Below are 16,321 nucleotides of genomic sequence, written 5' to 3'. Positions count from 1 at the left end.
CTTCTCACCACGAACCTGTAGGATCTCGCCTGTCGACAGCGGCACACGAACAATCTTCTCAGAACAAACTATCTCTGCGCGATGCTTGGCTAACCAATCCATACCCACTATAACGTCGAAGCTTCCAAGTTGCATTGGCGTGAGGTCAATAGGAAAAATATGGTCGTTAAGGTTCAACTAGCAGTTGCGTAGAACAGAATTAAGAACAATGGGTTCACCACTGGCAACCTCTACTGTCAAAGGTTTACCTAGTTTCGTTCTAGACACGCGAAGCATTGGCTCAAAAGACAATGACACAAAACTCTTGTCGGCACCCGAATCAAAAAGAAGAGATGCAGGCTGATTATTAGTAAAGAACGTACCGTTAACCACTTCATTGTCTGCTTGTGCCTCTTGAGCATTCATGTTGAAGACTCGCCCTCGAGCCTGAGCCTGATTCTTGTTTGCATTCTGGTTCTGGTAGGCTAGTCTTGGGCACCGGTTTCTGTAATGGGTCAGATCCCCACTGTTATAACAAGCACCTGGTGGGTATTGTGGTCGTGCAGCTTGACCCTGTTGCTGAGCAGGAGGCTGAGCAACTTGTTGAGCAGGGTTCTGAACTGCGCGATTTTGAGCAAACCGGCAAACATCGGCAAGATGACCTGACTTCCCACAGTTAGTACAGAAACGGCACTGATGTTGCGGCTGATGGTGGATGTTGCATCTATTGCACAAAGGTGCATTCCCTGAATAGGGCTTCTTTGTTGGAGGCTGTGCGGGTTGGTTGGGAGCTGCCTCGTTAGCTTGGGCAGTGACAGCATAGTTTTGGGAAGCCTTACGCTTCCTTGACCCCCTTGAGGAACCAGAATCCTTTCCCTTCTTGTTTTGACCCTTCTTGCTATCTTCCTTGTCAGCCGACTGTTTCTTGCCCTTGTCACCCTTCCTGTGTAATTTATTCTTTCGAATTTGCGACTCAGTCAATGTCGCTGATAACTCGATCGCCTGACGGAGTGTGGTAGGGTTGCTGCCAGTAAGGATGTCTTGTACTGAGTCAGGCAGGCCGTCGATGTACCTTTCGATAGCCTTGTCGAGTGGGGCAACCATAGTCGAGCAAAGCAGAATCAACTCCTCAAACCTATCAGTATATGCCCTGTGCTCGCCACTATCTTGTTTCAAGTCATCAAACTCTTTCTCCAACGCTCATTGCTCATGACGAGGACAAAACTCCCTCATCATAAGAGCTCTTAGTTCAGCCCATGTCTGTGCTAGAGCGACGTCTGCACCACGGTCTCTCATTACCCCATTCCACCATGTAAGAGCCCTCTTTTGAAACACGCTTGAAGAAAACTCGACCTTGCGATTATCCGGACACTGAACGTGGCGAAAAGTATTTTCAATGCTCTCGAACCATTGAAGAAGCCCAGTTTCTCCCTCAGAACCACTAAACTTGAGTGGTTTAGCCGAGTTAAAATCCTTGAATTTGCATGTACCATTGTTGTTGTTGTTGGCTTGGTTCCATTGAGCAAAGAGATTTGGGAATTGAGCAGCCATTTGCTGCGCAATAATTTCCGCCAGCTCGGCAGTTGCTATCTGGTGTTCGCGTCGAGGAGGCATTCTAAAATAGGAAAACATGAAAGGAACGAGTGAGATGATTGGGTGAAGAGAATGAGATGAAGCAAAATCAACAAAAACAAAGATGGTGGTTATGCATCGCTAAGCATACAAGCGACACACAATGTCTAACCAAAGCAAATGGGTCAAAATAATGTATCGTAAAGACATGTTCGCCTATAAGTGAACACTCACCCCAAGAGTTCCCAGGTAAGAGTGACTGGTCCGATTATGTGGATTTGTACGAACACTCTAGCCTTAGACAGAAAACTCAGGGTACAGGCATTCACTCTTCCAGTTCGCACGTGTTCATACTATTAAAGCCCGAAACCTTGACGAGAGTTTTGAGAATTCAAAGGGGTTCAAAACCTTATAACTGAGGGTTCAAAACCTAGTAATCAATCATCCTAGAACAGATGATTAATTTTCACAGCGGATTCGGAATCGAAGTTCCCGTTGTGGTTATCACCTAAGGATAGGTGATGTGCATGTTTTAAAATCTAAACACAAGATAACTTGTGTTAGGGTCCTAGAAAGTTATAGTCTAGGTCAAAGCATTACTAATAACCTAATTCCCTATAACCATTAGCTCTGATACCAACTCTTCTGTCACACCCCGGCCGCGTATAACATGCAACCGCGGCGGAAACGCCGGGGAGTGTTGAGACAGAATTAATTGTTTCATAACCATGGAAATCAAAGTTACATTTTATTTATTAAACAAGCGTAATACATTGTCTTAAACAGGAAAACAAAGAGTTCAGAACATAATTAAACTAGTCTATCTTCATTTTTATTCTCTAAGGCACAGGTCCGCCCTAGTGTCATGATCATCATCCTATGGAATAGCTCCTGAAAACACATGTGAAAGTAGGTACGTCAGCATAAAAATACCTGTGAGATACATAGGTTTTGTGAAAATGGGATTCATGACTTAAGTTTTAAGAAAACGTTTAATAACAGTCAGTCATGAACCTTGTAAATTGTTTTGCCTTGTAAATCCTTTGGAAAACGATAAAATCAGATGACATGTATAGATAAATGTAAGGTTAAACGAATAACCAAGTAAACTGAGTTGAATATGATAAGTTGTTTGTAAAGCAATGCCTTGTAAAAAGTATGTTATTTGTATAAAACATAATATGTCTAAACTGAAATGATTTAGATAACGCTACGATATGTAATATAATGCAAGCATTTATATATAGGAAGTACCAGCGGCGTATCTACCATGTTTGTATCATATTACATACGCCACGTTACATCAACCATTTACCCAAACCAACCACCATGTAAATTGTTCATGTATGAATCAATTGTCAAGTGTTATTGTGTAAACCATATCGAAATGTCTATGTTCAATGTAAACCACCAAGTATGTATATCAATGTCAAAATGTTTATGTTTAATGTAGATCATGTAATGTGTACCCAAAATATATCTTGTATGGTAAGTGAGATGTATCAACTAAACCATATGTAAAATGCATAAAACAAGATGTTGAAGTAAAACATGGTTTAAATCAACGTTATGTTTTGTGTAACAATGCATGCTCTACTAATATTAACATTTATGCGGTATTGTGAAAATGCATACATCCAAGCCTTGAGACTGGGGCGATAAACCCTTAAACAAATTAAAGGTTTATCTAAGTTATGTATATCGAATTCGGTCATTCCTTCCAATCCAAACAAACCCAGGATTTCAGGAACGGGAGTTGTCAATTCCTATGGTACCACTACCTACTAACGAATGGCGTGATCAATGTTAATGAATGTATTGTTCCATGTTAAACAAACCAAATGTTATACCAAAATGAAGGCATGTGATGTAAAATATTGTACTAAGTATGCACACAATGGGCATAAATAGCATGAAATGTAATGTGAATCAATGTACTAAGTACGCACATAATGGGCATACATAGCATGAAATGTAATGTGAAACAATGTACTAAGTACGCACACAATGGGCATACATAGCATGAAATGTAATGTGAAACAATGTACTAAGTACGCACACAATGGGCATACATAGCATGAAATGTAATGTGAAACAATGTACTAAGTGCGCACACAATGGGCATACATAGCATAAAATGTAATGTAAAGCAATGTACTAAGTACGCACACAATGGGCATACATAGCATGAAATGTAATGAAATCATGTACTATAATGTACTAACGAACATAGCAGGTATATGATGTGAAAACATGGAAAGCATGAAAGTAACAAGTAGGCACATGTGTTTCACCCCAAAACAGTTTAGGAAACAGTAAAAGATGGGGTTCAATGTACTCACCTGAGATTGCTTTGAAGTTCTTTGTATAATAACCAAACAATGCTAGAGATCACGGAATATCAAACGGCACCTAATAGGTAGCTATGTTAATATACCGGACCTAAGTCGGAAGATTGGATAGTATGCGGGTTCGTAAACCAAACGAGTATGGAGACTCGTGTAATATGGTTTAACCAAGCCTACATACTAAAATGAAACCTAACCTAAGTGCTTATGCTACCTTAACGCGTCGTTCGCTTAGAACGCGTTTGGAACGCCTAACATCGTGACCACAAGGTATAACCTCGGAAGGTTACATCTATGGTCACCTAATGTGTTTGGTCGGATCCTAATGATCGACCAAATGGGTCAGGTTCGAAAGTATAAGCGATGGTTTAGATCGCTTACCTTACGACCCTGTATAAGCACGATACTAAAAGTGACGAGCTAAGCATGTTAGAACATGCTTAACTAAGTTTAGAAAACAGGTTTGGCATCAAAGCAAACGGCTTTGATGCTCACGAGTAGTTTGGTTACAAAATACACAAGAATGCGCATTTTGGCCGAAACTACGACTCGTCACTGAGCCTTGATAACGTGGTAATCAGTAGGTATAGTCACTAGGGACTATAACCATCGTGATCACGCTCACGTTATGAAGTTCCCACGAACTTCGTGTTGACCATAGGGTGGTCAACGCAGAAAGTCAAACAAAACGTTGACTTTCGGACTCGAAAAGCGAATAAAAGAACGAAAGAACACTTACGAAGGGTCCCCGAATGCTAATCTAGATCAAAATGGCTCAGGTATGAAACAAAGGTTCCAACTTAGAGCTTTAGATCAGATTTTTGTGGGTTTTAACCAAAAGGGGGGTATTTATAGGAAAAGTAAAGCCGTTAGGATCGTTTCTTGAATATCGTGCCACGATCTTATGCGTACACTTGTCACAAAGTTGTGGTGGCTCAAAATGGCCCTTAACTCCTGAGATGGTGAAAGGGCATTGCCCTTTGGTGTGTTTGAAAGGCCAAGTTTTGCAAGAAAACAAAGTTTCTGCAACTGAAGGGGCCACGCGGCCCGCGTAAGAATTTGGTCAGGCCTTACGCGCCCCGCCTGGCCTTGTCTGATCTGCACCACTTGCAGAATTTACAGTTTAGGTCCCTGTCGCATTTTTAAGCCATTTCCGACACTTCTAAGGCCCGTAAAGCCAACTTTAAGGCCCTAAAATGATGCCTAAACATTGTGGACATGAAACATGCTCAAAAATATGCCGGATGTCGGTTCGTTTGGCCGTACGATCGCGATGTTCGCTTAATTACGACGAAATGCGCATAAGCGCGAAAGACGATCCAAATGACGCGACGAATGGATTCTTCTCATGCCAAACACTAAGGCATAATATAAGGATGCTTACATAAATTTTTGGATGTCCGGATGTATTCAGAACGTAAGTTATGCGCGAAAGTGCAAACTTGTGCACTTTTTGACACTTTTAGCCCCTGAATGATCCAAAAGTTTGTTTTAGCATACCAAACCCCTCAAATCCTATTTATAAGCTATGTAAAGGATATTTATGGTATGTTTAACTTATGGACATGTTCCGGAATGTTCGTTACAGTTCAAATTGGCATACTTTCGCAGTTTGTCAAGTTTAGTCCCTGTAAGCGAATTAACTTGTTTTTGCCATACCAAAGCCTTCAAAACTTATTTCTATGTTATGTAAAGGTTATTTAAGGTATGTTGAGTATATGTTGATGTTCCGGAGTATTTGTCGCATTAAACTGAGTACGTTTACGCACCAGTTTGCGTATAATTCTCCAGAAAGCGATGTAGAGTTTGAAATTGAACAAAAGTCAAAACATGAAAAATGTAAAACACAACCAAACAAACATTGGGATCAAATAACATTGTTTTATTGATAACTGAACTGTTCACAACGATTACAAGCACAAATGTTATAGGGTGCATGGCGTACCATTCGGCCGGAATGATGACTTCGGGCACCACGTTCCACGCCCTTTGGGTTATTACAGGCACCAAGGGCGGGGAGGCGAGAAGGTTTAACCTCTGGTGCAAGAGGTTCACCTCTCGAAGACAACCCTCCAGTCCCACCGTCAGATGGTTGATACGGTCGACCAATGCTTCCTCCACTCCCATCATTTCGTCAATAGCCTCCCTTAGGTCGTAAACATAGTTCACAAGAGAGTCTTCTGCTGTTGATGATCTCCTCCCTTGTCGGTTATTTCTTGAAGATGTCCCGCTTGTCCTGCTTGCCATTTTCTGAGAAAGAAACCGAAGAGAGCTAAATTTTTACAAAACAGTGCCTCGGACACGGCCCCGTGCTCACTGAGCACGGCCCCGTGTCCATTTGTCTGCAGGATTTTAGGCTAAGGAATCTTGGAGTTTTAAATTATTTTCATGATTTTTAACTGGGTTTTAAGCTTAGATAATTTAAAACAAAGTTATACTACTAACTTTAAACAAGAATCCTTGGCAAATAATCTTACAAACTTCCCATAGAGGGTTGGAATCATGGAGTTTCCAAGCTTCCATGGAGGGAATGTTGAAAAATTTTGAAAGAAGAGGAAATGAACAAAAGTGGAAGGGACAAGATGGTCCTTGGGAACCTTCTTTTAGCACTTACCTAGGATGGTATGAGTGAAGATCCTAGGAATCTCTGTCTATTGAAGTGGTAAAAAATGAGCAGGAATCAGGCTGCATTTAAAGAAAACGACAGCGCACTGGACACGGCCTCATGTTGGCTGGACACGGCCCCGTGTGCAGAGGAAATCCTGACACATTTTGTCCGTATTCTGATAAAATCAGCAGAGAATCTTTTTGGTGAGCACGGGGGTGTGTTGGCTGGACACGGCCCCGTGTCTGGAGGCTGTCTTATGGAGTTTTGTTACTTCTAAGGATCTCGTCGATATCGGGTGGTTCCTTACTGGTTGGAACAACCCCAAAGTGCCTAAGATACCTTAATTGTCCTAGACTAAGGAGAGAACGCAAGAGGTTGTCGGTGAGGGTAATTCCTATTTTCATTCTAGGTGGACAAGTCCAACCCTTTCCCGGGCTCTCGTTAAAGAAGGTGTATGCCGAATCGCTCAGGTCTATGTATGCACCGAACGAAGTCGATGGAGAGTCCTTCACGGCACAATCGGCACAGGGACGACTATCGTCCAAGTCTTCGCTAGGTATGAAGGTATTTTTGGGAGCAACGAGGTTGTCGGAATGCGGTTCCAACATTTCTTCATGTTCATCGTCTTGGGGCGGATCAATAAAATCCTTCCTAAGCTCTTTTGACCAATTTAGAATTAGCTCTTCTAGTTGAAATAACTCGTCAAGGAGCATTTCCCCTAGAATATCTGGCTGGGCGCATTCGAGGGAGAGATAGTGCTTATTTTTTACTTTCGCCCCTCTTAAGGTTATAAGGAATCGGTGGGTCTATGTAGTGGGGCCTATAATTTAGAAAGTAATATTCTAATTCTTTATGTTCGCCTCCACATAATTGACACCACGTACCATAAGAGTGTCGAAAGTAAAAAGAATTACTATCACTCATGTGCATGTCAGAAATTACCAACCGCCAGGATCTAACGGTTCTGTTTTCAGTAAGTGAATCTTGGGCACGGGGGCGTGTTGAGTGAGCACGGCCCCGTGTTCAGCTTACTGTCTGACTTAAAACAGGATTGCCGGTTCCAATGATTGAGCACGGGGGCGTGTTCAGCGGGCACGGCCCGTGCTGAGCTCTGCAGAAGCTGAAAAACTAAGAAAATCCTAAAAAATTAAAAAGAAAAATAAAAGTATGATTAGGCTGTGGATTCCTAACTTTCTTAAAATCCTTGTGTCCCCGGCAACGGCGCCAAAAACTTGATGCGTGTTAGCGTGTATATGTTTAGATGTATATTTTAAGCCCTTTTTACACTTTTAGCCAAGTTTTAAATTTATAAAACACGATATTTACTAACACTAAACACACATATGGGCAAGTGCACCCATCGTGGACATAGTATAGTGTTGGTAAGATACCGAGGTCGTCCAAGGACACAAGAGCTTTTAGTACCGGTTTATCCTCAACGTCTAATCAAATCAAAAAGTTAGAAAAGATTTTTAAACTAAGAAAATAAAAACTAACTAAATGCTGAAAAATAAAAATAAAATAAAAACATATAGACAAGATGAATCACTTGGATCCGACTCGTGTATTAGTATAACCTTTGATTATTTTTGCACTTTTGCACTTGTTTAAGAGATTATCTTAGTTATTGTAGTAGGCCCCTCTTTTGAAGACGACGTTATCCTCAACCCAGTAGTTTGAGTCAGCAAGGATACAATCTTAAAGGGTTGGATTATTGGAAGATAATGAATTAAGTTATTAATGCAAATTATGGTAGGCCCCGCTTTTGGCGGTGACGTTACCCTCGGCTAAGTAGTCTGAGTCAGCAGGGATACAGTCCTAAATAGCCGGGTTATAGTATTAATAGTAGTTAACTTATGAGAAGGTCAAAGAGTTTGGATCCCCGCCATCCAATACCTATGGGCATTGAAGGAGATCCTACTAAATTTGACCCAGGTCCCTTGCAGGACCTCTAAACACTGAACAAGGGCAAGACCCATACCAAACAGTTCCCTTAACCCCCGACCAGGTAGCCAACATATCTCCATATAGACCGTGGAGATATGAATGGTGAAAATCTTTTATTTTATATAGACAGTAAAATAATGCCAAGACACCACGGACAAACGATAAGGAAAGATCACCTTCAACATAAGCAACTAGTTATTAAAGTCATTAATACAAAACCAAATAAAAAGTGCAAAAGATTAAAAATAAAAAGTATTATACTAAACACTTGTCTTCACCAAGTGATGTAAGAGACTTAGGCAAACATGGCCTTGATTGTCAAGAACTCTTACGTTCAATCTTGGATCCCGAGACGACTCATACACTCTATGATGGACAATGGATGATGGTGGTGGATGATGGTGTTATGGTGGTGGTGGGTGGTGGATGAAGTGTGAGAGAGGTGGTGTGCCAAGGGATGAGTTGAAATGAAACCAAGCACTCCTATTTATAGGCTGAACAGAAGGCTGGGCACGGCCCCGTGTCAACTGGACACGCCCCCGTGCCTGTCTGACACTCTCTCTCTCTTCATTAATTGTAATTCGCAATTACAATTAATGCGCCTGCTGTACTTTCGCCACGCCCCCGTGTTCGCTGGACACGGCCCCGTGGTGGGCAATAGAAGCTTCTATAGGTTTGTCTTTTCTGCTGCTTCTTGGGCACGGCCCCGTGCTGGCTGAGCACGGGGCGTGTTCAGTCTTCTGCCTTCTCTATTTTGCTTGGAAGGATGCCGTTGAGGGGTCGGGCGGTCCACTTATGTTCCTTTTCTTGTATTTATGTTAGATTTAGCTGTCTTTTTGCTTCTTTTGTGAATTTAAGCTCATTTCATCCTGAAAATACAAACGGAAGACAAAAACACTCTTTTTCCAACATTAGTACTTAAAAAGGGTTAGTTTTATGCCTCATTTGATGTAATTTATATGTTGCATTTTACACACATCAGGGTTCGTAAACCAAACGAGTATGGAGACTCGTGTAATATGGTTTAACAAAGCCTACATACTAAAATGAAACCTAACCTAAGTGCTTGCGACCCATTACGACCCGTTTAGGTAGCTTATGCTACCTTAACGCGTCGTTCGCATAGAACGCGTTTGGAACGCCTAACATCGTGACCACAAGGTATAACCTCGGAAGGTTACAGCTATGGTCACCTAATGTGTTTGGTCGGATCCTAATGATCGACCAAATGGGTCGGGTTCGAAAGTATATGCGATGGTTTAGATCGCTTACCTTACGACCCTATATAAGCACTATACTAAGAGTGACGAGCTAAGCATGTTAGAACATGCTTAACTAAGTTTAGAAAACAGGTTTGGCACCATAACAAACGGCTTTGATGCTCACGAGTAGTTTGGTTACAAAATACGCAAGAATGCGCATTTTGGCCGAAACTACGACTCGTCACTGAGCCTAGATAACGTGGTAATCAGTAGGTATAGTCGCTATGGACTATAACCATCGTGATCACGCTCACGTTGTGAAGTTCCAATGAACTTCGTGTTGACCATAAGCTAGTCAACGCGGAAAGTCAAACAAAGTTTGAATTTAGCACTAGAAAGCGATTAAAACAACGAAGGAACACTTACAAAGGGTCCCGAAAGCTAATCTTAATCCAAGGAACTCAGGTATGAGGCAATAACTTCAACTTAGAGCTTTTAGATCAGATTTTTGTGGGTTTTAACACAAATGGGGGGTATTTATAGGAAAAGCAATACCGTTAGGATCGTTTCTTGAATAACGTGATCGAATCTCGTGCGTACACTTGTTGGAAAGTTGTGGTAACTAAAAATGGCCCCTAATGAGCTGAAAGGGCAAGTATGATTTGTGTGGTTGTGGTTTAATCAGCTGAAATCTGCTGACTAATTGATCTTATCTGTTCTGGGAGTCTGACGCGGCCCGCGTCAAGATGCACACAAAACTCAGGCGGGCCGCCTGGCCCTGTCTGATCAGCACAAACTTTTAGAATTTACAGTTTAGGTCCCTGTTGCGTATTTAAGCCATTTCCGACACTTCTAAGGCCCGTAAAGCCAACTTTAAGGCCCTAAAATGATGCCTAAACATTGTGGACATGAAACATGCTCAAAAATATGTCGGATGTTGGTTCATTTGGTCGTACGATCGCGATGTTCGCTTAATTACGACGGAATGCGCATAAGCGCGAATGACGATCCAAATGACGCTACGAATGAATTTTTCTCACGCCAAACACTAAGGCATAATATTAGGATGCTTACATAAATTTTTTGATGTCCGGATGTATTCAGAACGTAAGTTATGCGCGAAAGTGCAAACTTGTGCACTTTTTGACACTTTTAGTCCCTGAATGATCCAAAAGTTTATTTAGCATACCAAACCCCTCAAAGCCTATTTCTAAGCTATGTAAAGGATATTTATGGTATGTTTAACTTATGGACATGTTCCGGAATGTTTGTTACAGTTCAAATTGGCATACTTTCGCAGTTTGTCAAGTTTAGTCCCTGTAAGCGAATTAACTTGTTTTTGCTATACCAAAGCCTTCAAAACTTATTTCTAAGTTATGTAAAGGTTATTTAAGGTATGTTGAGTATATGTTGATGTTCCGGAGTATTTTTCGCATTAAACTGAGAACGTTTACGCACCAGTTTGCGTATAATTCTCTAGAAAACGATGTAGAGTTTGAAATTGAACAAAAGTCCAAACATGAAAAATGTAAAACATAACCAAAAAACATTGGGATCAAATAACATTGTTTGTTTGATAACTGAATTGTTCACAATGATTACAAGAACAAATGTTACAGTCGTAGTTGGGCACGGCGAGGAATCAAGAGGTTCATCAAGAGTAAGCCAACGAAGAATCCATTCTTCGTCGGGCCAATTTCTTCGTCGTGCAGGGTTTTTGTTGCCCATTAACAGTTACAACTTATTAACACATAACAACAGCTAACATATATACGGCATGAATAATGAATCAAACAACAGTTATTCCAGGATGTTCATACAACCCTAATCGTCACTCATCATCAGAACTTATAACCCCACAGTATTAGCACCGAATTACATACCCTTGTTATTTATCAGTGATAGTCAAAAACACTAATAGATCAACCCTAACTTGTTTGTTTTCAATGAATATTATTCTCACAATATGAATCAAGTTAATCTACAACCCTAGATCAACATGGTTTAAGATCATTGTTGCACACATATTAACTAATTACACGAAGTCGAGTACAATCAAACAAATAACCACAATCGTAATCACACTCACCAAGAGATGATCGATGCTAGGTACGAGACCAAGAGATACGCTTCGAGATTCCCCAAACTGACATCGCACGGAGGATAGGAAAAAGGGTACTTTAGGGTTTTCTAACTTACGTCTATGATTATGAGGGGTTATATAAACAACGTGTCTGTTGGGCCGCGAACTACCCTGGGTCGAGGCCCCTTTTAACGAAGTATCTCTCCCGACGAGGGTCATTCTTCTTCGTGGAGTGTTTTGGCGAAGGTTGATTCTGACGAACTATATTCTTCGTCAAGATGAGTGGCGACGAAGGTTCATTCTTCGTCGAGCAAGGTTGTGGCGAAGATTCTATCTTCGTCAAAAGGTTTCTTGTCCATCTTGAGTTTTCAATAAACATCTAACCATTGAACCACCAAGTATGACCATGTTTTAATCATTCTAAAAAAATAATGTACATGAATAGAATGTAGAACGAATTATAAAAGCAGGATTGTAATACAAGTGACGCCTAGAGGAAATACCGTGAGATTTCGGATTGTCATAAATATAGGATTCTCTTTATGCCCTTCAATTATCTACTTTTCTGTACAACCAATCTCAACCCTCCAAATCTAAGATCAATGGACTAGAAATTGTCTTACCCTTCTTATTTATTTTATCATTTGTATTTGATCCTAATCCTTAAAACAGAATTTAATAATAATTTAGTTTAGTGTCTTATATTAATAATAATGATGATATATAATAACAGTATATATTAAAGACTTTTCTTAGAGAGCGTTTGTGTATTAAAAATTTCTCTAGCATGTTAATTATCATCAATATTGACTATACGTATAATTTCTGAATATTACATAACTTATCAAATTTTGATGAATAATCTACATATTTAATATTTAATGTAAGACCCTAAAAACGTTTAACTTTAAAACGACGCAGCGGAAATACGAGTCTTAAAATTTCTTACTTTATAATTGTTCTAACATACTTGAAAACCGATTTAAACGACTTCTTTAATATGTACATCGTTCATCCATAGTTAAAGTAACATTTATAACATATGAATACAACCCACGTGACAACTTTTCCGTACAATCCATGATCTTCAACTCGATCCTCGCCCACTTGTTCCTCATGATGATAATAATGATCCGAATAACCTGCGGTCACCATATATAACTAACACATTAGTAAATGGTGACATCATACAGAATTAATGAATATATAAGCAATCGTAGCATTCTATCTGTGTATTCTACTCCAATAAGATGCTCTTCCGAGTTCGTTCTTTACACCGGGCCTCCAATCGCTGAGAGCCCAACACTTACATACCTGCACTTTCATTTCATTCTCATAGATAACTCAGTTAGTATCATCAATACTCGTATATATTAAAACCATACATACCTTCATACGAATTTCACTCATTCGGAAACATTTGGTTTATTAACACGCATGCGTCTTATCTAACCCAACTCCTTAAAAGATAAAAATCCTACTTAATACATGCATACCTCCCTACCCAAACTCTTTCATACAACTTACATGCTTACATATTCATTCTAACAATCTTAACCACAAACATTTATACACATATATAAGTCTCGTACACACTAGTCTACGTACATACTTATTTCTATTCATGTTTACCCATGATTTCCATTTACTAACATGCAACTAAATCCATGCATACAAGGCATACATACTTATTTTATTCTCACACGTACTTGCCTACACGTTCCCTCTGTACTCGCATCGCATAAACACTCTTTAATGAGTTTGGTGTGCATTTCAGAAACTTTTAAAAATGAGTTCTATACTCACCCGCACCTCACAAAAACTATTTGGTAAGGTTGGGGTATGTTATGGAAGTTTAATGGGGCATAGGAATGAGATTACGGGGTTCGGGATCGAAGAAACGGGGCTGCTGGTGTCGGCTTTCGCGTAGACAGCAACTTAAGGCGTCGGCCAACTGCAGACCAGCGTCGGCGACGCTGCTACCAGCGTCTGGGACGCCGCCCCTGCAGCACCGGCGCCCGGATTTCATTCTTTTCGACGTTTCGGCCCCCGTTTGCGCATCCCGAGCTTCCCAAATCATAAAATAACATTATTACAAGCCCCCAAATCATTCTAACACTTTACCCCATGTCCCCATAATCAAATCTATACTTTTATCATGCTTTCTTGATTTTGACCCGTTTGATTGACTTAGAGGAAACCTTCACTTCTACATACTCAAACCTTCCTAAACTCCAAACCCATACTTAAATAACCAGCACATAACCTTACTTTAATAAACTAAGAAGTGATTCCGGAAAATCACTCACTTAATGCTAATACTTGATATCATCATCAATTTCACGTTTCAACACAACTTCTAACATTTATCATGCAACTAATCTCTTTACTACTAAAGAGGGAGTCCGGGAAATTACTTACCTCGCGCGTCCGAATTTGCACTTAGCTTCCGTGTTTACCTTCTACCCGTGGCACTTCCTTATTTGTGCTCATGTTGACATGACTCCTATCCGTACAAGTCATCACATTCATAACACGGTTAGCTTACATACATTCATTCGTTCGGCTTTCAAATCATGCAATATTTGACTTTCTTTAGCTTATTAGGGCAAATATGGAATATGTATCATCATACTTCATTACTACCATATACGACACATAAATTAGTTAGTTCATAACACATAAGTTCTTGCATATGAACTTTTACCTTCTAATTACAATCCTATACATAATCCGCTCTCATTTTAGATTACGCCATTAATTTATATATCAATTACATTCACGCATCATTCGCTTTCCATAACACATTTCACAATTTATTAACTTTACATTTTCCAAATACAATGCAAGACTTCCTAATTCATTCAAAATTTATAAAATTAACCATTCAAGCATTTAAGCGAACACTTGGTGTGCATACAATATTTTAAGCACTATGTACATGTGCTTTATGCATAACCTACTCATTCACACCACACTTGATCAATTCAACCGATTTCACTTAGCTTCTTAGCCTACATCAAGAACATCTACCAAAACTCTAATACTTATACATTCATCCTTCAATTTCTCATAAGTTTTAGCATCTAAGAATTGCTAAAATCTTATCATATGACTAACACAAGTGGGTTTTACTTCAATCCTTTGCTATAACCAAAATCAAAGATAATTCACATTCTACATAATGATATTAACCCACATACAAACTCAAATTCATACAATCTTCACGGATTAATCAAAACCCAATTAACAAAAAGCATCAAACCATGAAATTGAACTCACCTTATGATCAATACACTTAGATTAAAGAGTATCTAAACCCATGCATTCGATTTGCCCTTGATCTCCTTTTCAATTTGATGATTTTTGGTCATTAGGGTTTTGGCTCTTCCCTTGGTTCCTGCTCTTGATCGCACGCCCAGAACCCCAAACACTGACTTTTTTTTTTTGTCAAGTGTTTTATTTAACACTTTTCCCTTTTAACCCCTAAATCTTTTAAAACTTGTCATTTATTTCATTTCACATATTAACTTGTATTTAAAACCAAGTTCACTAACTTAGTTACCTCAATATCACACCATGTGAAATAAATCATTCTTGAAATTTTAACATTTGGGTTTTTGGGGCGTTACAAGTCTACCCCCCTTAAAGAAGGTTTCGTCCCCGAAACCTTTCTCGTTCTTACTCTTACCTTTCTATTGTACTCATTCAATGGGCACATTACAACATAATTCATTCGGGGTCTTTGCAAAAGTCTAAATCATGAATAATTATGATCGTACGCATTGTCCTTGTCTTCTTAAATTAGTAATTTACTTTCATACTCACACGAGGGTCAGGGTCTGGTCCAGAGCTCTTATTAGTGTCTTTCACTTTATATTGCTAGTTTCTAGTACATACTATCACTAGCATTTCATTCATTGAACTTATTCCAAATGTATACAATTATTACTCGTAAAGACCTAAGGTCACAACTTGTTTCTAGCTTCCTATTTAACCATATTACATTCATACATTTACTAATCAAAATAAATCGATTTATTTCATACTACTCATACATCATATGCTATCTTTTATTTTGTTCACCGTGAACAAACCTTAACATTCCAATACTAACATTCCTTCTAATTACTTTCATACCCATATGAGAGGTCAACATACTATCATACTCAATCTATGAGCATTGGCTGACTTGTTAGCCATTACAACATGACTACTTGACACGAGGATTAAACATCATCCTATGTTTGTTGTTGTCACATGATGCTAAGTACATTCTTAGGTTATTTTCTAAACTAGGTCATTCACATCACCTCGTGTTGTCCATCTGTTTGTTTACACATTACTTTCTATACGCACATATATGTGTTACTGAACAACATTAAGTCTGAACTAAAACTTCATTCCTTTGTTGGCCTCTACAAGCCAAATCTTTCATACCATTTCATACTCGTGTCACTACCAGTTCGCATAGAAATATTGTTCAATATGTAACTTTCTATTTAACATCCACAAGTTAAACCATTTACTAACCTCGCTAATTTGGCACAAACCAACGTGTAACAACCCGAGTTGACTTGCT

The sequence above is a fragment of the Helianthus annuus genome, chromosome 2 (assembly GCF_002127325.2).
Source record: "Helianthus annuus cultivar XRQ/B chromosome 2, HanXRQr2.0-SUNRISE, whole genome shotgun sequence".
Classification (NCBI taxonomy): domain Eukaryota; kingdom Viridiplantae; phylum Streptophyta; class Magnoliopsida; order Asterales; family Asteraceae; genus Helianthus; species Helianthus annuus.
This window is presented reverse-complemented; position numbering follows the sequence as displayed.